General features: G+C 38.5%; 1 protein-coding gene across 1 annotated transcript in view; it reads right to left on the reverse strand.

Moving 5' to 3' along the window:
* The window catches only part of GPC3 (glypican 3), a 427,066-nt gene that overhangs the window by 162,393 nt on the left and 238,590 nt on the right, over window positions 1–26,083 (reverse strand). The window lies entirely within an intron of this gene.

Below are 26,083 nucleotides of genomic sequence, written 5' to 3' on the forward strand. Positions count from 1 at the left end.
AAATCTGCCACACTATTCAACTGATTGCACTGCTTCCACAAACTGCACGGAAGTAGCTCCAATGAATACTGATTAACAGAAATGTACAAACATTTGGCTGGGCAAACCATTCTTATTATACGCTTGTAATAATTACATACGTTTTCGTACAATGAGATGGGCATGGCAGGCAGTTTCCACTCATTTATCCTCCAGAAAATATGCATATGAGCATTAACTTAATTTATAACCTTGTACTTCAGTAAGCACATCATTATTAATTAACTATTGATTGATCTGGATATAGAGCACAGAGGATAATGAACAGACCTGGTAACAATGTAAGCATTTTATCCCCCCAGAGATTTGCTGTGACTCATCATTAATTGCTTGACCATTAAAATAAAAGTTCACTAATAATCTGTAATGCATTCTGAACCAAGCTATTTTAAGGAATCAGGTGCCATTGTTTGAACATTCCATTCAAGTCAGCTCTTCTCAATAAATTGGAATTTTTTAAAAAAGGAACTAATGTCCTACAGATCAATCTGCTGTTAAGTTGAACTATAGCACTATATTATAGTGAAAAGAGCACACAAGTTGGAGTCAGGAGACCTTGGTTCCAGCCCCAGCTCATCCTCTTACCATTTCAATAACTCTAGATAAGTCTTTTAATCTCCTCCAAACTCAGCTTCCTCACCTGAAAACCGGAGACAGTAACAACTGCCGTACCTGGCAGAAGTGTGCGGATCAAATAAAATAATGGATGAAAGTGTAATGCCTCCCACATCCAGATAGAAATCTGACTCACTCATTCTGTAAGAGGGAACCACTTACCTTCTGCGGCCCACTTTGTGTGCTAGAGTCCTGGCTCAGCTGGTCAGGTACACAGCTAGCTATAAGTAATATTTGGAGGAGTTCTTTTAAAGGGGGACTTTGGGAAAACAGTGCAAGTATTTGGTGAGACTGTGTTCCCACTCTGAAAGGGAGCCATATTGAGTTTGCCCCCATTGTTCATGCATCACAGTCTGATCTGTCTTGCTCTGGGACACCTGGAATATCCCCTTCTGTTCTTCAGGGCTCTAGTTACTGATGGGTGGTACGTGATCTTTGCCAGTTACCCTGTGCCTCTAACCTGTTTGCTTGTGTCCGTGGAAATGAACGTTGTGGGGATGGGAGAAAGGTTTTAAAAAATCCTTTTGTGGAAGAGACTTGCATTTTACTAATGTAGAGCTGCCACAAGTGCATTCTGAGCAGAAAATAGAACCCTGCATGTGTGCCTAACGCTTTTTATGCAATACCAATCCCTTCTCAGCACCAGGAGCCCAGGACATTATTGCTTAATCACATATGACAAATATTGTGGAGGTTAAAAGAGATCTTCATGTAGACAATAAACTCATTACTGAATTCAAACACCACTCCTTCAAATGTACGCATCTGCTTGTGTCCCTGTCCCAGTGAAAAGGAATCATCACCTTCTCAGTTGCGCAAACCGGGAGAAACTGAAGCGTTTCTGGTAAATTCTCCCTCTCCCTGACTTCTCTATGTCCAGCCACAAAGTCTTTTCTCTCTCTTATAAATAACTTTTAAACTTTTGTACTTTCCTCCATACTCAGGCTTAGGATACCATTAACTCTTAGAACAGTGCTTCTCAAACTTTAATATGTATACAAATCACCTGGCAACCTTACCCATCTAGATTCATACACAGTAGATCTGGGCTGAGGTGTGAGGTGAGTAGCAGGGCCCTAGGGCGGTGGTTCTCAAAGTGTGGCTCCAAAACAAGCAGCATCAGTCTCACCTGGGAACTCATTTCAAATGCAAAGTTTGAGGCCCGACCTTAAATCTGTTGAATCAAAAACGCTTGGAGTAGGGTCTGGCCACCTGTTTTAAATAAACCCTCCAGGGGATCTGATGCACACTCCAGTTGGAAAACCACCACTACACAGACCATCCCAACATCCTCTTAATTGGTCTCCCAAGCTCCAGTTTTGACCTCTTCCAATTCATTCCTACCAACAGCAGTTCTCTGAGATCCTCTCAGGAGGTCTTAGAAGTCAAACCTATTATCATACAAATACTGACTTTATTTGCCCTTTTCAGTCTTATTCCCTCACAAATATATAGAGTAATTTTCCAGAGGCTTCATGTTGTGTAATGACATCCTTGCTCTGGAATATGTGTTTGTGTATTCTAGAATTTTCTAAGATAGCAGCTTTAGGGCACGAATATATATATTTTTCAGAGGCTAATTTATTCTCAGTCCTTAGTGCTCTCATTGGCTACTTAGATTATGCCTACTGTAATTTTTCTAACTTCATTATCATTTAATAACTTATTTTAAAATCTTGAAGTTTCGTGTCTATGTTATGCTACACATAAGTAAGTAAATACAGCTTGTAGTCTTATTTGCAATAATATTTAAACATTTTTTGAAAAAATCTAAGTTTTAAGATTAACTATAACTTATTATTATAGATTAAACTCTAAGAAACAAAAATACGACAAAAGCTCATTCCTTTGGCCTTACAGACACTAGTAATTCATCTGACTGTCTGATTCAACAGAACATTTCAGAATAGTATTGTAGTGTAAGCTAACTTGTAGAGTCATCTTGAAAATCATTCAGAGTTTAAAGAAAAAGGAATTAAATATTTAAAAGTAATGTTATGAGGTCTTTAAAAGCCAAAATTATTTGTTACAGTTTTTCAAAATAGAAATGGAAAAGCAACTGAAACATAGTATAGGGTAAGCCATTGTAGTACAGTCGCTGGAGACCTACACCTAGTAGCGGAGAAACTAATAAACACTGTAGAGGAAATCACACCACCTTCCAGTGAAAGAGGCTAACTCACCAAATTAAAGATTTAGCTGACAACATAAACATGGAGTCAGTATCTCCCCAGCAGAATTGTGTTTTTGCCTTTCAAATGGACAAATCTACAGATACGAGCTGGACTTGCTGTTTTGCTTGTATCCATTCAGTATCAGTTCCAACTAATCATTGAAAAAGATCTATAATATGAGAGCCTGGGGGAAAAAACATGAGTAGTGCTGAAGTATTCAGGGTTGAATAATGTGGTTGAAATTCATGATTTATCCTCAAAAATGTGAGGACATTTACACTGACGGTGCAAAAGATACGGCAGGTAAAACTGCTGGCACCTTAGCGTGAGTCAGGTTAGAGTTACCAAACTCTAATAGTAGTCATTGTATTTTTCACTGCTAAGCACTTCCAGTTCTTAAAAAAGCCAGTTTCACTTAAGAATGTACTTGAAGAAACAGTAAAAATTTTAGTAAATGTTGACCCTTGACACGTCTTTTTATTATTATGTGTGAGGAACTGGGAAGTATGCCTAAAGTACTTCTGCTACATACTGCAGTATGATGGTCATCTAGAGGAAAAGCCCATGGCTGACTGAGTTATGAGATGAACTAGACACTTTTTTCATGAAACATTATTTTCACTTGAAAGACTGACAAGCAAACTACTGTTAATCAAACTTAAGTATTTGGCAGGCATTTTCTTGGAAAGGAGCAAAGTGAGCCGGCTGCTTTAAAGAAAACAATTGACACTTTGTAACCAATGATAAAATTTGCACTATCAGGGTTTCCAGTTCCACATGTAAGGAACTTGGAAGTTGCCACTCCATCCTAAAAACAAGTAAGAAGCTAAACCGACGGAAAAATCAACTCTTCCTGGATCTATAAGAAAAGAGGGGAGAGATGGTAAACCACTGCCACCAAGATTGGAGACACAGTCAGACAAATACAGGGAGTAAGGGCTTACCAGAGCAGAGGCTCAGCAGCAGAAAATGCCTTGGGACCCAGCGCTGGAGTAGGAAAACGAACTGTAATCGACAAATTGCTGGAGGCTCAACGAAGACAACTCTGAAAGTTAAAATCTCCACAATGTTGTGAATTTTACATTCAGGAGCTTGACCAGATTCCCAGAGTAAAAGAATCCCAGAGTAAATATCTGAGAAAAATTCTCTCACGCTTCCAGCACGGGGAGGAGAAAAGGAACCATTTTGAAATACACCAGAGCGCCCTCCCTGTTCCTCTCAACAAGGCGCAACCTCAGGGGAAACTAGTTAACCAGAGCCCAACCTGCTAGAGTACTTTCAGAGCCTAACTCACCTGGGGAAGGGAAATAACCAACTCCAGCCCACTCCAGCCATCCTGCCCCACCTAATAGTGGAGGTGGAATTAAAAAAGGCTGAGAAAGAGTTGGGAGGTTCATGGTCCAGAGGCTGAGGCTCATTAAAAGACCGAGACCTAAATATAGGACTGTAGAATGCCTCCTCTTCCCCTACACCTTACCACCATCTCATTACAGGCCTATTTATAGCAGTTCCTTTTTACCAGTACATCATGTCCAGCTATCAAGAAGAAAATTACAAGGCATGCTAAAAGGCAAAAAGCACAAATTGAAGAGACAGCAAGCATCAAAGCCAGACATGGAAGGGATGTTGGAATTATCAGACTGGGAATTTAAAACAACTATGATTTATTAATAATGGCTACAGTAAACAGCATGAAAGAACAGATTGGCAATGTAAGCAGAGAGACAGAAATCCTAAGAAAGAACCACAAAGAAGTGCTAAAGAGAAAAAACACTGACATAAATGAAGTATGCCTTTGATGGGCTTATTAGTAGACTGGACACAGCTGAGGAATCTCTAAGCTGGAGGATATGTCAATAGAATGCTCAAAAACCAAAAAGCAAAGAGAACAAGGACAAAAACAGAATGTAATATCCAATAACTGTGGGACAACTACAAAAGGTGTAACACATGCATAATGGGACTATCAGAAGAAGAAAGTAAGGAACAGAAGAAATATTTGAAATAATAATGACTGAGAATTTCTCCAAATTAACATCAGACACCAAATCACAGATCCAGAAAGCTTGGAGAACATCCAACAGGATAAATGCCCCCCACAAAGAAACCCTACAACCGGCATACAATTTTCAAATTATAGAAAATCAAAAATGAAGAAAAATTCCTTAAAGAAGACTGGGGGGGCAGAATACCTTATAGAGAAACAAAGATAAGAATTACATCTGACTTCTCTGTAGGAACCATGCAAGCAACAAGAGAGTGGAGTGAAATATTTAAAGTGTTGAGAGAAAAAAAAATCACCAATTTAGAATTCTGAGAGTAATCTGAAAAATTACCATTCAAAAGTGAAGAAGAGGGGCTTCCCTGGTGGCGCAGCGGTTAAGAATCCGCCTGCCAATGCAGGGGACACGGGTTCGAGCCCTGGTCCGGGAAGATCCCCCATGCCATGGAGAAACTAAGCCCGTGCACCACAACTACTGAGCCTGTGCTCTAGAGCCCGTGAGCCACAACTACTGAGCCTGTGTGCCGCAACTACTGAAGCCCGGGCGCCTAGAGCCCATGCTCCGCAACAAGAGAAGCCACAATGAGAAGCCCGCAACAATGAGAAGCCCGCGTACCACAATGAAGAGTAGCCCCCACTCGCCACAACTAGAGAAAGCCCGCACACAGCAATGAAGACCCAATGCAACCAAAAATAAATAAATAAAATAAATAAATTTCTTTAAAAAAAAGTGAAGGAGAAATAAAGACTTTCTCAGACAAACAAAAATTAAGAGAATTTGTTGTCAGTAGACCTGCCTTGCAAGAAATGTTAAAGGAAATTCTTTAGAGAGATGGAAAATAATATAGGTGAGTAACTCGGACCTACGTGAAGAAAGAAGAGCACTGAAGAAGGAATAAGTGAAGGTGAAATAAAAATGAAAACTTTTTTTTCTTACTCTTAATTGATCTAACAGATAACAGTTTGTTCAAAATATTAATAGTAACAATGTGTTTGATTATGTATGCTTATGTATATATCTTATGCATATATCATATATGCTTATATATAAATGAAATGACAGCAATGATACAAGAAATGGGAGGAAGGAATTGGGATTATTTTGTTATTATAAGGTATTCACACTACCTGTGAAGTGGTATAGTGTTATCTGAAGGTGAACTTGGATTAGTTGTAAATGTATATTGCAAACGCCACAGCAACCAATAAAAAAAGTTTAAAAGAACTATCACTGATATGCTAAGAAAGAAGAAAAAATTGAGTCACATAAAAAGCTCAGTTAAAACCACAAAAAGCAGAAGAGTGGAAGACAAAACCAAGAAAAAAGTACAAGGGCAACAAATAGAAAACACAGTAACCAATATGGTAAACATTAATCCAACTCCATAAATAATGACTTTGAATGTCAATGACTTTTAATGCATCAATTAAAAGACAGAAATTGTCAGGGTAGATCAAAAAACATGACCTAACTATATGTTGTCTACAAGAAGCCCACTTTAAATATAAAGACACATATAGATTAAAAGTAAATGGATGGAGAAAAATATACCATGCTAACACTAATCAAAAGATAGCAAGAGTAGCTGTATTGATTTCAGACAGAGCAGATTTCAAAGTAAGGAAAGTTATCAGGGATTAAAGAAAAAAGGCATTACATAATGATAAAGGGGTCAATTCTCCAAGAAGACATAACAATTCTTAACATGTATGTACATAACAACAGAGCATTAAACCACCTGAGGCAAAAACTGATAGAACTGCCAGGGAAAATGGATGAATCCACTATCATAGTTAGAGACTTCAACACACCTCTTGCAGAAATAAACAGATTCCAGCAGGCAGAAAATCAGTAAGGACATAGTGGAACTTAACAACACCATCAATCAACTGGATATAATTGACATCTATAGACTATGTCATCCAACAGCAGCAGAATATACATTCTTCTCAAATGCACATGGGACATTCACCAAGATGGACCACATTCTAGGCTATAAACACACCTTAACATGTTTAAAAGCAAAGAAATCATATAATGTCTGCTCTCTGACCACAGTAGGATGAAACTGGAAATCAATAACAGAAAGATAACCAGAAAATTCAAAAATACTTGAAGAGAACACGTTTCTAAATAACAGTTGGATCAAAGAAGACTAAAAGAAAATGAAAGTACAACTTACCAAAATTTGTGGGATGCAGTGAAAGCAGTGCTTAGGGTGAAATGTACGCATTAAATGCATACATTAAAAAATCAGGAAGTTCTAAAATCATTAAGTTTCCACCTTAGGAAACTAGAAAAAGACAAGCAAATTAAATCCCAGGTAAGCAGAAGAAAAGAAACAATATGAATTAGAGCAGAAATCAGTAAAACTGAAAACAGGAAATCAATAGAGAAAAATCAATGAAACCAAAAGCTGGTTCTTTGTAAAAATCAATATAATTGATAATCCTCTAGCCAGGCTAAGAATAAAAGACAGAGGACACAAATTACCAGTATCAGAAATGAAAAGAAATTAAAAAGGAAATAAAAGAATACTATGAACAACTCTATGCCCACAAATTTGATAACCTATATGAAATGGACCAATTCCTTTAAAGACATGATCTGCCAAAACTTACACAAGAAGAAGTAGATGATCTGACTAGGCCTATATCTAGTAAAGAAATTGAATCAATAATGAATATCCTTCCAAAACAGAAAGCACCAGGCCCAGATGGGTTCACTGGTGAATTCTATCAAACATTTAAAGAAGAAATTATACCAATTCTCTACAATCTCTTTCATAGGATAGAAGGAGAGGGAATACATCTTAGCTCACTATATGAAGCCACTCATTACCCTAATACCAAAACCAAAGGCATTATATGAAAAGATCCCTTATATGTCATAAGGGAAATGCAAATTCAAACAAGATACCACTATACACCTATTAGAATGGCCATAGAATTCTTTTGGCTATTAGAATGCCCAAAATCTGGAACACTAACAACACCAAATGCTGAAGAGGATGTGGAGCAACAGGAACTCTCATACATTGCTGGTGGGAATAGAAATGGTACAGCCACTTGGGAAGACAGTTTGGTGATTTCTTACAAAACTAACCATACTCTTACCATATGATCCAGCAATTGCACACTCCTTGGTATTTTGCCAAAGGAGCTGAAAACTTATGTCCACATAAAAACCTACACAAGGATGTTTATAGAAGCTTTATTCATAATTGCCAAAACTTGGAAGCAATCAAGATGTCTCTTCGTAGGTGAATGGATAAATAAGTTGTGGTACATTCATACAATGGAATATTATTCAGCACAAAAAGAAATGAGCTATCAAGCCATAAAAGACATGGAAGAACATGCATGCATATTACTAATATTAAATGCGTATTAGTAAGTGAAAGAAGGCAATATGAAAAAGTCTACTTACGACATGATTCTAATTAGATGATATCCTGGAAAAGGAAAAACTAGGGAGACAATAAAAAGATCAGTGGTTGCCATGGTGGGGGATAGGGGCCCACATGAACAGGCAGAGGATAGAGGAGTTTTAGATGAGTGTAAGTACTCTGTATGATGTTACATTGATGGATATATGTCATTATACTTTTCTCCAAAACCATAAAATATACAATATTGAGTGAACCCTAAGATAAACTATGGACTTTGGGTGATTATGATGTGTCACTGTAGGTGCAGCCTTGGTTAAAATTTTAAAAAAAAAGAGAGAAAGAAAGAAAATAAGGACCATTCTGGTAAGGGTTTTTTGTTTGTTTGTTTTATTTTGCTTTTTGTTTGTTAAGGCTTTTTAATTTTAAAGATCTTTTTTTTGATGTGGACCATTTTATTGAATTTGTTACAATATTGCTTCTGTTTTATGTTTTCTTTTTTGTTTTTTTGGCCATGAGACACGTGGGATCTTAGCTTCCCCGACCAGGGATTGAACCCACACCCCCTTCACTGGAAGGTGAAGTCTTAACCACTGGACCACCAGGGAGGTCCCTGGTGAGGGATGTTGATAATGGGGAGGCTATGCATGTGTGGGGACAGGGGGTATATGGGAAATCTCTGTACCTTCCTCTCAATTTTGTGATAAACCTAAAACTGCTCTTAAAACATATAGTCTTTAAATTAAAAAAAAGTTTTCACTATCGAGCAAAAATTAGAATTTGGAAAAACTTATATCTTCCACTATGAGCTTGACAGCTTCATACTTACAGGCTTTTGATGAGGATGTAGTAATATTAACATATATGATATTTTGATGTTGTATAGTGAAGTGCATTAACCTGTGGCAGATCTGCATAACTCAGTGAACCAATATTCTTCAAATGATACAAAATCACACAATGGCTAAAGATCCACTAAAACTGCAAGAAAGATTTTTTTGTAACAGAAAATGAAAAGTTAATTGATATGATTTCAGATTCCATATTGCAGCCAACCTTTAAGAAACTATCACTTGTCAAATTTTTGTGTAATATCAGAGGAATATAGCCTTAATTATCCTAAAAGCATATTAAAACACTGTTCTTTTTCCACCTGTATATCCATGTGAGGTCGAATTTTTATCAGTCTAACCAGATTGAGTGCAGAAGCAGATATGAGAATCCAGGTGTCTACTATTAAGTCAGAAGAAATTAAAGAGATTTACAAAATGTAAAAAACAATACCACTCATCCCACTAACATATTTTGTTTTGGAAAACATACCTATTTTCTTAGAAAAAAAATATGTGAACATGTGATGAATTAATTAGTATTTTTAAAATAATACAGTAACTAAATACCTTTTAAATCCTGTTTTAATTTACAATACAATAAATAACAATAGGTATAATTCACGTAAACAAGTCTCTTTGGAGGCTTCTGTAATTTTTAAGAGTGAAAAAGAGTCCTGACACCATAAGTGTGCTCTACACTAACACCCAGAATAATCTGAAAATAATAATTTATGAGTAAATTATAAAGTATTTATAGTAAATAAATTTATCACCTACTATGTATTATGAGTGATGGAGTCACAGCAAAGATAACATCATTACTCAGCTTAAAAGCCCTCAGTGGTTTCCCATAGCCCTTAGGATAAAGTATATATCTTAACTTCACTTACAAGATCCTTGATGATCTTATTCCTGCAAAACTCCTAGCTTCATGTCGCCCTCCTCCCATCACATTCTATGCTTAGTTCCTTCATAGTATCACAAGCCTTTACACATGCTCTACCCTCTGCCTGGAAACCATCCCCTTGTTCTTTGGGTTCCAATTTACATTTGACTTCCTTCCATAAACTGTTCCCGCTCCCCAAAGTCTGAATTTGATCCCATTCTGCAACCTCCTACAGCCCTCTGTACTTCCCTGATCATGGCACTTATCACACTACACTGTAATTACTTCTTTTAGCCTCTTTCTCCACAAGGGTGTAAGCTTCATGAGGACATAGCCAAAAGCAGTTTTGTTCATCACTGTATTTCCAGTGCTTAGCAAAACACTCTACGTATTAGGTGATTAATAAACATTTGTTGAATGAATGATAAATTAAGCAATAAAATGCTATATAACATATTATTAAAATATTAATAGTAGGACATCAGCAAAATTTTCAGTGTACGGATCTGGGAGAATTCTCTCCTTCACAAAAGCTGTGAAAAAACTGGCAAAAAAAAGTCAGAATCAACTTTTTCATAGCTCTGGAAATTACCAAAAGGACTGCAGTGATCCAAGGAGCGTTTATTCAAGAAAATGGCTGAGGGCTTCCCGGGTGGCGCAGTGGTTGAGAATCTGCCTGCCAATGCAGGAGACACGGGTTCGAGCCCTGGTCTGGGAAGATCCCACATGCCGCGGAGCAACTAGGCCCGTGAGCCACAATTACTGAGCCTGCGCGTCTGGAGTCTGTGCTCCGCAACAAGAGAGGCCGCGACAGTGAGAGGCCCGCGCACCGCGATGAAGAGTGGCCCCCACTTGCCGCAACTAGAGAGAGCCCTCGCACAGAATTGAAGACCCAACACAACCAAAAATAAATAAATAAATAAAATTTTTTAAAAAATGGCTGAACCTCAGAAAGAGTAGTGAGCATTCTATGAGGCCAGCGTTAGCCTGATATTAAAATTAGAGAAAGACATCACAAGAAAAGAAAACTACAGACAGATACCACTTACGAAGGTAGACTAAAAAATCCTCGACAAAATTCTAACACGCTGCATCCAGTAACATATCCCTGAATTTGGACCCCTACCTCATACCACATACAAAAATCAATGCAAAATGGATAAAGACCTAAATTTAAGTGCTAAAAATAGAAAACTTTTAGAAGAAAACATAGGCATAAAGTTTTGTGACATTGGATTTATTTGGCAATGGTTTCTTAGATATGACACTAAAAACATAAATGACAAAAGAAAACATAAATTGGACTTCATATAAATTAAGTACTTTCATGCTTCAAAGACCACTGTTAAGAAAGTGAAAAGACAACCTACAGAATGGGAGGTATTATTTTCAAATCATATATCTGATAAGGGTCTAGTATTCTGAATAGCTAAAGAACTCTTCTAACTCAACAATGAAATACTACTAATAACATTATATACATGGATACAATCTGATTAACCCCTTTATAGTTTGTCACTTATCTGATACTTACTAATTATGCACTTGTACTTCATTTCTCATAGCTCGTTGCTATTCATGTTTCTGTTCCTATTCACTATGCACAATTAAAACCTGAGTCTGATTTAAGATGTAGTTTCTGGGAATGCATGGTATATAAAACTGGGGCTGACTACTGTGCAACATTACATACCACCCTATCACAGAAGCCCAAATCACATACAACAAGGTCCCTGCTGTCCCAATTTTCAAAAAGACCCAGGGTACAGGCGACCACCACACAGTACAGTATGTCAGGAGAGCCTAATTTTGGATCTTCTTTTACTCACTATCATTATCACTGTTGTTAAATTCTGACAGGCTGAGGGGGCATTAGATGGATTAAAAGGAAAAAATATTAGAATGCAACATACATTATTTTCATACTCCATTTCTCATGCAAACATTAAAAAACCACTGTACGTAGCCAGGCACCATTCCTAAAATTGTATGGTAAGCTGTGAACCTGATAGGCAGCAATACTGTTCTAAGATTGTTCCTACGGTAACTTCAGTCAAACCCACTAGCTACAATCCATCTAAATAAAGACATAGTCTGATCAATACCTTGAGCTGCTGATTGCCCTGCACTATAGACAGACCTCTGCTGCTTGGTTTTAGCAAAAGTTATAATCAGAATGCCTCAGAAACACTGCTGAGATGAATTTTGAAAAGGACATGATTGAAAGGAGAGAAAAAAATCAGATAAATTGAGAACAGTTGTGACCCCTGAACAGAAATAGCACAAAGAGACTCGTCTTGCACATTTCCTCTGTGACAGCAGCGTTGAACATTGCTATCATTCTAACCCTTTCTTTCTACATATGTTATTTTCACTTTTTCCTCCAATCTCTTCTTTTAGTCAGTTTCTTAAATGTCAGTCATGGTTTCTTACACCCTGGATTGTCTTCTCTCTTTGCCTATTCAATTAGTGAGGTAATACCATTTTGGCAGCTTGTGATTCCTTTTTTTTTTCCTAGTATTTGCACAACTTCCAGCCACCTCACAGAACTTTTGGGCATCACCTAAAACTGGCTTTCTCCTGCTGCCTTCCATATGTTTAGACTCACAGACACATGGATGTCAGAGCTGGCAGGCACCGTGTGGTCAGTTAGGGCAATTCTCCCTTTTACAGGTAGGTAACTGAGGCCCAGGGAAGGTCAGGGACTTGCTCATGGCCTGCTTTTGGAAGTGCTGGATAGGCCCAGGGAATTACATCTCAGCTGAATTTCACTCTCTGCAAAGAGATTTCAGAAGCTTTCCCAAATACGATAAACTCAAATAGAAATAGTATCTAGATGCATTGCTGTTTTGTGTTATCTGTGCTCCTCTACCCCACCATTAGTGTGAATAATCGAGAGATAACTGTTCTATTGCTTAATAGATCATTCAAGAACTGAGGATATTTCAGACTAGTTTCAAGAAATCTGTATGGCAGCTGTTCTCATAATTAACGCTCTGGTGAGTTATAGCCCTTTGCTCTTTACAAAGCACTTGTCCATATTACGTTATGACATAGGAGCATTATAACCAGGTCTGTGAAGTAAGATATTAGGTCTATTTTTACCAAGAGAGGTTTCAAGAGGTTAAGTGATTGCTGAAGGCCACACAGCTAATAAGGGACAAAATAGGGCCTTGAAACCAGGACCTAAAACTCCAAATCCTAATATGTTTGTTTACAGTCCCTATTGAGGAAACTTTTTGGGAGTAACTGAAGATCAAAGAAAGATTCACCTAGTTGAAGGTTAATACTTAAGAAACTGTGGTCTTGGGCTTCCCTGGTGGCTCAGTGGTTAACAATCCGCCTGCCAATGCAGGGGACACGGGTTCAAGCCCTGGTCTGGGAAGATCCCACATGCCACGGAGCAACTAAGCCCGTGTGCCACAACAACTGAGGCTGCACTCTAGAGCCCGCGAGCCACAGCTACTGAGCCCATGCACCGCATCTACTGAAGCCCGCACACCTAGAGCCGGTGCTCCACAACAAGAGAAGCCACCGCAATGAGAAGACTGTGCATCGCAACGAAGAGTAGCCCCCGCTTGCCGCAACTAGAGAAAGCCGGTGCACAGCAACGAAGACCCAACGCAGCCAAAAATAATAAATAAATAAAAAAAATTAAAAAAAAAAAAAAAAAGAAACTGTGGTCTTCAAGAAGATGGAAAAAACAATGAGTAGCAACAGAAATAACCCTGGCCAAGTGTTTTCTATATTTCTTCCTTAACAATGAATGGTCTCAAGTAACACCCACATTGCATGAATCTCCAGTTGGACACAGGGGTTAAAAAAATGGGACCTATTTTTATTTATGCTGAAGAGTAATGAGGACTTTACTTGAAATGTTGTCTTAGGCGCCCCATATCTGAACTTTAAAAGCCATCTCATTCTTTCTGAGTCACTGAATTAGGAGTGTGAACATCCAAGGCTATGGTCCTAGCCCTGCTACTGGGATTTTTGTGCCCTTGGTAAGGTCTTCTCTGGGCCTCAGTTTTCTCACCTATAAGATGAAGGGATTGGATTAAATAATCACTCCCAACTCTGGCGTCTTAAAATCCCATGGCTCTAAGAGCAGGACTGGTGCAAGGAATAAGAAGTAATTTCCCTTTGAAAGTGGAGGATGTCTCCTTCTTTTCCCATCATTCTGCCATTTTTCCCCTGCTGGTTTTACAGCAGCCATAATAAAGTTAAGTAAGACTTGGACAAGAAGTTTGTTCCTTGTACCATGATCTTTTAACAGGTTTCATAATTTAGCATAGTGATGTGACAAATCATAATGAAAAATAAAGAAATAGAAGTTTGGGGGCCATATATGGGGCTCCTGATAGGCACCATCAGATCAGACAGTCTGCAGCATGTCAGGAGAGCACACTACCTTGGGCAGCTAGGGCTTAGAGCAGATTTGTAGGTCAGGCCACAGAGAATCGCCCACTAATTTCAAAGTCCGTTTTATGATACCCCCCCCCCACCAAAAAAAGGTTCTGAAGAACCTAGGGGCAGGACAAGAATAAAGACGCAGACGTAGAGAATGGACTTGAGGACACGGGGAGGGGGAAGGGTAAGCTGGGACGAAGTGAGAGAGTGGCATGGACTTATATATACACGACCAAATGTAAAACCGATAGCTAGTGGGAAGCAGCTGCATAGCACAGGGAGATCAGCTCAGTGCTTTGTGACCACCTAGAGGGATGGGATAGGGAGGGTGGGAGGGAGACACAAGAGGGAGGAGATATGGGGATATATGTATATGTATAGCTGATTTACTTTGTTATAAAGCAGAAACTTAACACACCATTATAAAGCAATTATACTCCAATAAAGATGTTAAAAGAAAAAACCAGAATATTGTAAATAGAAATAATCTCAGCTCTGCTACTGACTCACCTTAGACAAATCATTTAGCCTCTACAGGAGAACTGCAAAACAGGTTTGTTCCAAGGAGGAACAGTTGCACAACCCCATTTGGACCGGGGACACCTGAAACATGTTGTTCCACTTGAAGAAAAATCAAATTACTTCATTTTGGAGTCGATTTACAGGGAGTGAGAGCAGGGCTCCTAGGTCCAGAGGAGGGCAAGTGTGATAAAGAAATGAGAATATGACCAAAGAAGAAAGGGAGGAAAAGCAACACTTGGTTACACATAGCTGGTGATAATAATTCTTCCAGATCTTCTAAGGAGTCAGCCCCCACTCTTTTACCAAGAGAAAGAGAAACAAAATGAGATTCTCACCCTTTACAACATGGGCACAGGTACTAGTGTTAGTAACACTGCCGTGGAGAATGGGCAGCTCAGACACTGGAAGTCCAATAGAGTTACTGGGAAAAGACAAGATGATGATTAGCGTCTTTTGTACTGACGTTCCTTCAGCAACTTTTGATTACCTGACAAATCAGCAGGCCTCTTGCTAGTGTCATGAAATCATATATATCTGGAGCCAAAGAGGGGGAGCGAGGCTGGACATATGAGTGCTCTATCTGCTCAGTTTTATTAAAAACTCATTGCTTGGTGCTAAGATATATCACAAAAGATTGCTTTTCTAATAAAGAATCTCTTCATTCTCTGCTTCCTTATCTACGTTTCTCTAATATACAAAACAGTATCTGCCTCACGTCTTGCTATCCTGCCAGAGCTAATAACATACATGAATCAGAAATGGATTGTTTTGAGCCAAATGTTGGCAGCTCAGCAACAAAAGAACACACTGACATTCAGGTTCCAATTTCTCTGCAAAAGGCTGATGAACAGGTCTCCCTCAGGACACTGCCTCAAATATCAACTCTGAGACAAGGAATCTGGATTCATGAGTCAAAATAAATGCTTCAAAAGCAAATAATTAAATAATCGTAATAAAATTATTACGGAGATTCATGCAATGTGGGTGTTACTTGAAGTAGAATGACTACATGAAGTTAGCATTCGGTTTTATGGATCACTCCATAAAAATATTCCTTACACAAATGTCCAAAGAGCAAACCAAGCTATGAGGAATTCCCTGTAGTCTTTTGCAGTCACCTACTTATTCACTTTCTTAGTCACTCATCTCTCTGATGTATCAGCCTCCCGTCCTCTTCTCACAGGGTTCCCTCTCAGCAGTTACTCTCCTGTCTGTTTTCCTACTGTTGCTCTTATGTGTTCAAATATTCCTTCTCCCCACCCACCTGCATGCTCACAAATCTTTCTGTTTACTCTGTAAGGAGGATTTTACTTGAAATGGATCCTCCAAAGTCAGTCCCTACCTGAGTGGCCTTGTATGTTGTCCAGTGAAAAAGCTGGGCACTCATGTGCTCTTCCTATCAAGAACTCCCTCCAGATCTAACTTTCTTACCTCTGATTTGCCCCTCTCTGTGTATTGCCCTCATGACTGACATGTCAGTCTTTGTACTTACTCCCAGGTTACAGACTTGGCAACATGGGCCAGGAGGCAAGGTGCTTCACTTGAGCCCCCAAAACATAGACATCTGATCCCAGGTCTTCTGCTTCTTCTTAAAGGGAAAGAAAATATATGTGATTTCACTCCTCTAAGACTCAGCTGCCTCATCTGTAGAATGCGGACAATAATAAGTTCCACTTTATGTGCTTGTGGTGAGGGTTAAATGAAAGAATCTATATAAAGTGCTTAGCACGAAGCTTGGTATATAAAAGGGACTCGATAAACAATAATTCCGTTTCCCCCAATCCATTCTGCATGCCTACCCAGTCACTCCACTCCTTAATCTTACCTAAAATTTTAAAAAGTGACACAGGGTACTTCTTAACAGAGTTTATATTCTTCCTCTTGACTCTCTCTTACCACGGTTTTTTCCACCTTCCCGTTCTCCACTATACGCATCTCTCTTCCCTGATCTGGTTCTCCCGTTCCTCATTGGTACAAGGATACGATTGGACTAAACAAGCTCTAAAGGTTGCAAACAGCACAGCTATAACCACAGTCTGGGTCCCAGTGCTTCTTGGGCAAACAAATGTTATAACTACTCCCTCATAAATATGTTAGATAATGATAGCACATCATACAGGAAACTGTCTTATAGGAAATTCTTAAGGGCATTTTATTTTATATTGGGATTTTTCTCTGGTCAGGGAAAAGTGCATGAGAAATATTGAGAGTTAAAGACATTTGTCGTTTCAATGAAAATCTCTGGAAAGCAAATACTTATTACTACAATTTAGATGAAGCCATGGCCTTTTGATTAAAAACATGAAACTGACATATGGTACCTCCTCATCCCCAGGGAAACAAGCCTTCTAGGTTCCATTTATTTGCTTCTGAAAGTTTTATTGAGTTTCCACTTTGAGTCCTGAAAACTGTCCTAAAGGCAATGGAAAGGCACAAGGCTAGCTCTAGTTCTCCCCACAAGCAAACTGCTACACTCCCATGCCAGTGGCCTGTGTGGCAATGCCCATCCTCTGCCTTCACTTCTTCAGTTAAAGATCTGCCTCTGGAGATAAAACACCATGTAGCAGGTCTTCCCTTAAAAGGAAATTGCAATCTGTTCTCACTAGTACATCTTTCTTGAAGAAGAATGAGAAGGAAGAGGAGGGAGGGGTAAGGGGGAAGGAAAGGAATGAAGGGAAGGAGGAGAAGATGAAGGAGAATTTAGACAGGAAGCAAAGTTACCTATTAGGATATATTTTTCTCAAGTGAGAACCAGGAATCATCCTATGAATCTCTGCCAGTGCCAAGTTTATTTAAAACCATCCTGGACTCAATGAGCTTACCCAATTCCATTCCCATTAACTAAAAGTACGCCAACCCAGCCTAGTGACCTCAGCATCGTATCACCCAGGCCACTTTGCTTGGTATCTCCTTTAGCAATGTTCTCTAAAAACAAAGATTGGCTATGGCTTGACTTTTAACGCTATGTATCCAATCTGAGACAGTAAGTACATTTTACTCTGGAAGCTAGTAGCTAACTATTTGTATGCAATGTATGATCAAATAAAACTTGAGTCTTGAAGGGCAATATGCCGAAAAGCTGTGCATTAGCTTTTCAGTGACTTCATGAGGGCTTTTTAAAAAATGACTACTCATAAAACTCAAGTAGAAAAATTATTGATGATATTCGGGTGGCTTAATTAGTTCTACATTCCCCTAATAGGAGTCTAAAAGCAAGGGTATAATTCTATAGAAAGTGGTTTCTTTAGAAACAGGACCAGTTCCCTTCCCCACCAAACCTTTTCTTTTTCTTTTCTGGAAACAATCCAGGCCCTCCCAGATGTACAAGCTCCTGTTTCCAAACCTCCCATATATGCAGGTGGCTGGTCCAGTGTGGGAGGCCTGACCTCTCCAGCCACCATGTTGCCTTCTTGCTGCTGGAGCCAGCTACAGTGGGTCCTGGGGAAAGGCAGTATATCAGACTCCTTTCTTCCAGAGTTGATACAAGGCATCAGGATCTGGGTGGCCTGGCACTGCTCAGGACAGAAGTCTGGGACATAGGACGAGTTCTGGAAGTGAGTAAGAAAGACCCTCTTCCTTCCATTATTCCTTAGTCTCTACCTAAGCCCCATGCCTCTGTGGTTCTTTGCCAACAGTCATCTATTCCCCACAAACTCTGTGCTCGCCTCTTCACTGGCTAGAAGAGCCTTTATTCGGGTGGAAGTCCTCTAGAACACCTTCCCTGATGTCCCCAGGCTAGGTTAGATGCCCCCTTAACCTGCGTCCTTAGATTGTGCATAGGATGATCTCTGTTTCTTTGACTGTATCCCTCACTAGACCACGAACTCTTTTGAGGGCAGGGGCTGGCTTTTTAAAAAAATCTTTCTATTCATATCATACAATCCAGTACAGAACATATCTAAAGTACTCATCTGATATACAGATAAAGCTGTGACCTTGGTAATATTGGTTATTACCACTGAGTCAGGCAAGCATTTGCTACTGGAGAGAAACCTTATCAAATGAAGTCAGTTTTCTGAAATTAACCAGCTAACAAAAGAAGTACCACACACATTGTCAAACATTTAAGATATAATAGTCAAATGTTCTTTTCTACCCATATTTTTAAGCATTAGCTTAATTAACACTGATGCTGTGAAAGTCCTAGAAATAATCAGGACCATTAGTGTCAGCCTGACAAAGGTATGAAGAAAGTTTCTATAATACAGCCCAAACTGCTTTCACAAGATTGTCTGGAAATAAATAGCTCACTGTGAAATTTATGACTTGCTTTATATATTAATCAACGGTACAGTGGTGCTCTAACAAGGTTAAAAGTGTTCTCTGATTTCCATTATAAAGATAATTTCAATCAAGCAGCCTAACAGTCTAACAGTGTAGGTCATTCTATAATTCAATTGTACTAACGACTATGGCATGCATGCAAACAAGAGAATAAAACTGGCTGAAAGACCAAACCTAGACAAAATGCTTTATTAAAAAAACAACAATGATTTACATCTTGCATTTTCAATGACCTTTGTAGTACTCATCTGCAAATGAAATAGAATCATTCCTCATGGCACAACAGATACCTTTGTTCCTGCTCATCTATTTTGTGTAAACTGTATATGCTGACCTTTAATTGGCTGTAACTGCACATTCTGAGCAACACTTTTATATTGATTTGCTTAGACTTGCGCAAGGGTCTAAGCAGGGAGAAACAAGTCTGACAGTTTCTACTCACTATTTATATAGAGAGCCATATTTAAGACGTTCTCCAAGCCTCAATTGCATACTTATATTTGATTCCTTCTGCATAAACAATTTCTCTGGTAACTTGTAAAAACACAGATCCAAAATATCTTGGCAAGAAATTTCATCCTCTGCCTATTTTATTTCTCTTCTTCACATAAAAAGGCTCCTAATAGTCTGGCATTGAAATCTGTATTAATGATGTACTTATTGTGATTTCTAGGAATCCTACAATCAAAAAGCAAAGAAAATCAAGAAGCACCTTAGATGTTATTTTGAATATTTTTAGGTGGAAGAAGACAGAATAATTGTAAAAGCAAACCTTAGAAGCATACTCACTATGTCATATCAAAGAAATGGATAGTATGGTAGAAAGAATACTGGCTTGTTTGTCAGAAGCCATAGGTTTTACACTGCTTTGACATTAACTGGTTCGTCTTTGGCAAATCCTTTGCCTCAAATCATATGCCTCAGTATTCTCATCTTCAAAGTAAGGAGACTAGACTAGATCTTTGAGGGTCATTTCAAATGTAGCATTCTCTAAATATAAAGTGAAAAATTGGTTAAAAAAAGAAACTTTAATTCGATAAAATTCAACATCCATTCATGATAAAAGCCCTTATGAAAGTGGGTATAGCAGGAACATATCTCAACGCAATAAAAGCTGTTTATGACAACCCCACAGCAAATATAATACTCATCAGTGAAAAGCTGAAAGACTTCCTGCTAAAATATGAAACAAGACAAGGATGCCCACTCTCACCACTTCTATTCAATATAGTATTGGAAGTCCTAACCACAGGAATCAGACAAGAAAAAGATATAAAAGGCATTCAAATTGTAGGGAAGAGGTAAAATTGTCATTATATGCAGATGACATGATACTATATATAGAAAACTCTAAAGACTCCACACAAAAACTACTAGAACTGATAACCAAATTCAGCAAGGTAGCAGGATACAAGATTAACATACAGAAATCGGTTGTATTTCTTTACACTAACAATGAAATATCGAAAGGGAATGTAAACAAACAATCCCCTTTAAAATCTCATCAAAAAAATACTTAGGAATAAACCTCACCAAGGAGGTGAAAGACTTATATGCTGAGAACTACAAAACATTAATAAAGGAAATTAAAGATGATTCAAAGAAATGGAAAGATATTTCATGCTCTTGGAATGGAAGAATTAATATTGTTAAAATGGCCATACCACCCAAAGCAATCTACAGATTTAATGTGATCTGTATCAAATTACCCATGACACTTTTCACAGAACTAGAACAAATAATCCTAAAATTTATATGGAACCATAAAATATCCAGAATCGTCAAAGTAATCCTGAGGAAAAAGAACAAAGCAGGAGGCATAACCCTCCCAGACTTCAGATAATACTACAAAACTACAGTAATCAAAAACAGTGTGGTACTGGCACAAAAACAGACATATGGATCAATGGAATAGAACAGAGAACCAAGAAATAAACCCACACACCTGGGGCTTCCCTGGTGGCGCAGTGGTTGAGAATCCGCCTGCCAATGCAGGGGACACGGGTTCAAGCCCTGATCTGGGAAGATCCCACATGCCACAGAGCAGCTGGGCCCGTGAGCCACAATTACTGAGCCTGCGCGTCTGGAGCTTGTGCTCCGCAACAAGAGAGGCTGCGATAGTGAGAGGCCCGTGCACTGCGATGAAGAGTGGCCCCCGCTTGCCGCAACTAGAGAAAGCCCTCGCACAGAAACGAAGACCCAACACAGCCATAAATAAATAAATAAATTAAAAAAAAAAAAAACCCCACACACCTATGGTCAATTAATCTTCAACAAAGGAGGCAAGAATATACAATGGGGAAAAGACAGTCTCTTCAGCAAGTGGTGTTAGGAAAGTTAGACAGCTGCATGCAAATCAATGAAGTTAGAACACACCCTCACACCATACACAAAAATAAATTCAAAATGCCTTAAAGACTTAAACATAAGACATGACACCATAAAACTCCTAGAAGAGAACATAGGCAAAACATTCTCTGACATAAATCGTAACAATGTTTTCTTAGGTCATTTTCCCAAGGCAATAGAAATAAAAGCAAAAATAAACAAATGGGACCTTATAAAACTTATAAGCCTTTGCACAGTAAATAAAACCATAAACAAAACAAAAAGACAAGCTACAGACTGGGAGAAAATATTCGAAAATGATGCGACCGACAAGGGCTTAATTTCCAAAACATCAAACAGCTCATGCGATTCAATAACAAAAAAAACAAACAACCCAATCGAAAAATGGGCAGAAGACCTAAATAGACATTTCGCCAAAGAAGACATACAGATGGTCAATAGGGACATGAAAAGATGCTCATCATCGCTAATTATTAGAGAAATGCAATCAAAACTACAATGAGGTACCACCTCACACCGGTCAGAATGGCCATAATTAAATAACAAATGCTGGAGAGGGTGTGGAGAAAAGGGAACCTTCCTACACTGTTAGTGGGAATGTAAATTGGTGCAGTCACTATGGAAAACAGTATGGAGGTTCCTCAGAAAACTAAAAATAGAGTTGCCATGTGATCCAGCAATCCCACTCCTGGTCATCATATACCCAGACAAAACTAGAATTCAAAAAGATACATGCATCCCTATGTTCATAGCATCACTATTTACAATAAGCAAGACATGGAAACAACCTAAATGCCCATCGACAGATGAATGGATAAAGAGGATGTGGTATATACATACAATGGAATATTACTCAGCCATAAAAGAAGAATGAAATAATGCCATTTGCAGCAACATGGATGGACCTAGAGATTATCATACTAAGTGAAATAAGTCAGAAAGAGAAAGCCAAATACCATATGATATCACTTATATGTGGAATCTAAAATGTGACACAAATGAACATATCTATGAAACAGACTCACAGACATAGAGAACAGACTTGTGGTTGCCATGGGGGAGGGGATTTGGGGGAGGGAAGGATTGGGAGTTTGGGATTAGCAGATGCAAACTATTATACATAGGATGGATAAACAACAAGATCCTATTGTATAGCACAGGGAATTATATTCAATATCTTGTGATAAACCATAATGGAAAAGAATATGAAAAAGAATATATACGTATAACTGAAAAAACCCCACAACTTTATACCACCTACAGGACAAAGAAGGGGGAGAGACCAAGAAAAGTGAGAACATTTTCCAGGATCAGAGATGGAGAGGTTTCAATAACAGAAACAAAAGTCCTAACCCAAGGTCAGTGTTTCCCTAGGATGTTTTAAAAACAGACCATTAAGGGAAGCTTGTGGTTTGGGAGGATACTTCCTGTGGCACCCCTGACAGAGCAGAACCCCAGCTTTCAAAAATGCCATGAGGCCAATCCCAAGAATGAAGTTCCAGGTTCTTATGGTCTTCTTTTATGGACATGTATGCTTGTGCTAACTTGGGCTATTTGTCCATATGTCTACACTTAAGTGTTTCACTTTCCCCTATAAGTTGATATTACGTTTGGCCAATTAGCCAAACAGTACAAAGCAAACATCTTGAAGTATTTATGGATTTTTCCTTTGATCCCAGAACTTACAGATGCTACTAAAATACCCACTTAGTATTTGTTTTTCCTGTCTTTACAACATGCAGCCATATCTCATTTGCTTACTTTGCTATGCTTCTAACCCTCACTTTTCTGTCTTGCTGATTTGTCTGCCACATTCCATTCCCCATTCTGGCTTGAAAGATAAAACAAGGAAATGTCTTCCCTATGTTAACGCTTTCTAGCTGCTGGGCTGACAGGTTTCTTCCCTTTTTTATCAGATAGGCTCTTTAATTTTGCAGAGTAAAGCTCCCCATATAGATGTCTTCACTTGCTACTTCTTGAAAGTTGTGTATTGCCTTGAAAGTTGCATTCAAGGAGTGTTTCTTTCTTTCTTCCTCTTCTGCTGTCACTTTGAAATCCAAGGCCAGGCCCAGGAGGGTTGGCTGGGGTGGGGTTTCTGGCTAATACTCTAAGCAAGGAAATCTAGATGCTGTATTAAGAGATGGGAGTGAAGAAAGGGAAGGAGAAACAGACAGGTAATTTAGATCCTAGACTCAGGCCACAAGTTTCAGGGATCCAGATAAGGATCTAGAAAACACGAGCCCAGGGACCTGATCACAGAATATGGATAAGAAGAAAGCAGCATCTAGGCAAAGAGTCTGAATGGCAGACTGATGAAATTAGCAAAAAGGGAACATGAATCCTAAGCCACTACTGTCAAAGACAGAGAGAACATGCATAACCTTACAAAAAGTCCGAGGCCTAAATTAGTTCATCTGAACTGTCCCCAAACCTTAAGCAAACAGGGTAGGCATCGAACTGAGTGACTAAGAAAATTTAAGAATTAAATGGGAGAGCAAGCGGTAACTCTTCCTTAAAAAGCAAAGGTAAGTTAAGAATAAGCGATATTCAAGTGACAAGAAACCTTTAATCATCCTAATCAGACAAAATGGTAGAGGGAGAGATTGAGGCAGATGTACAGATGGTTCTACTCATCTCACCACCTCCTAAACTCCAGCCAAAAAAAAAAAAAAACCCACTATTCTGGAGGGAGATGTCTCTGGAGGGCCTGGATCACCCAAAATGGCACCTGCAATGGCTCACATTTGTCCAGTCCCTGAGCAGCTTTCACCTTGCTTGGGCCTGGTTCAGTCCTTTGCAGGTGATCTACCCCAGAGTGTTAGTGTTAAGAGCTCACATAGCAAACTTGAAAAGCCTTTTTAATTTCTACCCTTTATTTTCTACAGACATAAAAAAACTGTTATCATTAACCCAAATATTAACTAGTTCCCACAAATTAATTTTCGATTGCCTGCAAGTGTGCTCTGGATGAGCAGTTGTGTGTCAGAGAGACCACACACTTTCTTCTGAGCTTGTGAGCACTTCTCAGCAGGGCAGCTAGAAGGGCAGTTAGTTGTACTTGTAGAAAGTGGCCTTCCTGGGGTGGGACTGGCATTGTCACTACACTCCTTCCCAGAGGGGAGGTTGGAACTACACTGTCCAATCTGTATTGTGTGACCACTGAGCACATGAAATGTGACTAGTCCAAGTTGAGATGAAAAACGAATGTAAAATATCTCATTAACTATTTTTAAAATGCTGATTACATGCCAAAATGCTAATTTGGGGGCATAATTAGGCTAAATAAAAATATTAATTTCACCTATTTCTTCTTACTTTTTATTGTGGCTTTTAGAAAATTTAAAATTACTTATGTGGCTTGCATTATATTTCTATTGAGCAGTACTAACCTGGACATCACATTGAGATACAATGGCGCCAAAAGAAAGTACAAAGTATATTGAATTGTAGGGAGAGAGGAAAAATAGAATTCCATGAAGATTGAGCACAAAAGAAGTGGATGGCTGCAAAACAAGACTCAGAATTAGTTGGCAGAACTGATAGTAGAAAAGAACTATGAGAGGGACTTTTCCAGCATAACAGATCATTTTCAAACTCTAGAAAAACAAGTAGACAATTATTTGGCCACCAGAGTGGACAGGGCATTGAGGAAAACCAAAGGAGTAATATATCTGTATCTCACTAGAATTAAGTTAGTATAATTCTGAAGTAGATTCTGAAAAATTAAGTTGTGTTCTGTAAGTCCTAGAGCAACTGCTAAGAAAATAACAAAAAAAGTGGAAAAAAATCTTTAAAGGGACGAAAATGTTACACTAGAAAATATTCACTTAATGGCAAAGAAAGCAGCAAAGGAGGAATAGAGGCACAAAAAGAGAGGCATGAGACATGTAGAAAACAAAGAGTAAAATGGCAGATGTAAATCCTACCATATCAGTAATTACATTGAATATAAATGCATTAGACACACCAGTCAAAAGAGAAGGAAGAAAATAGTAAATTAGATCACAAATTAATGAAAACAAGAATAGAAAAACAATAGAGAAAAATCAACAAAATCAAAAGTTGGTTCTGTGAAAAAAATCAACAATATTGATAAACCTTTAGTTAGGCTGACAAAGAGAAAAAAAGAGTCAAATTACTATATCAGGAATGAAAGAGGGGATATTACTACCAGTCTTACATAAATAAAATGGGTTTTAAGGGATTACTAAGAAAAATTGTATGTCAACAAGTTACATAACATAGATGAAATGGACAAATTCCTAAAATGACAAAACTAGCAAAACTGACTCAAGAAGAAATAGAAAATCTGAAGAAACTCATAAAAAATAAAGAGACTGAATTAGCAATGTGAATCTTCCCGCAAAGAAAAGCCCAGGACCAGATGGACTTACTGGCAAATTCTTCTGAACATTTAAAGAATAATTAATGCCAATCCTTATAAAACTCTTCAAAAAAACAGAAGAGGAGGGAACACATCTCAACTCATTCTATGAGGCTAGTATTACCCTAATACCAAAACCAGACAAAGACTACAAGGAAACTACAGACCGATATCGCTTATGAAGATAAATACCAAAATC

Source organism: Balaenoptera borealis (assembly GCF_965194805.1).
Source record: "Balaenoptera borealis genome assembly, chromosome: X".
In the NCBI taxonomy this organism is placed as follows: Eukaryota; Metazoa; Chordata; class Mammalia; order Artiodactyla; family Balaenopteridae; genus Balaenoptera; species Balaenoptera borealis.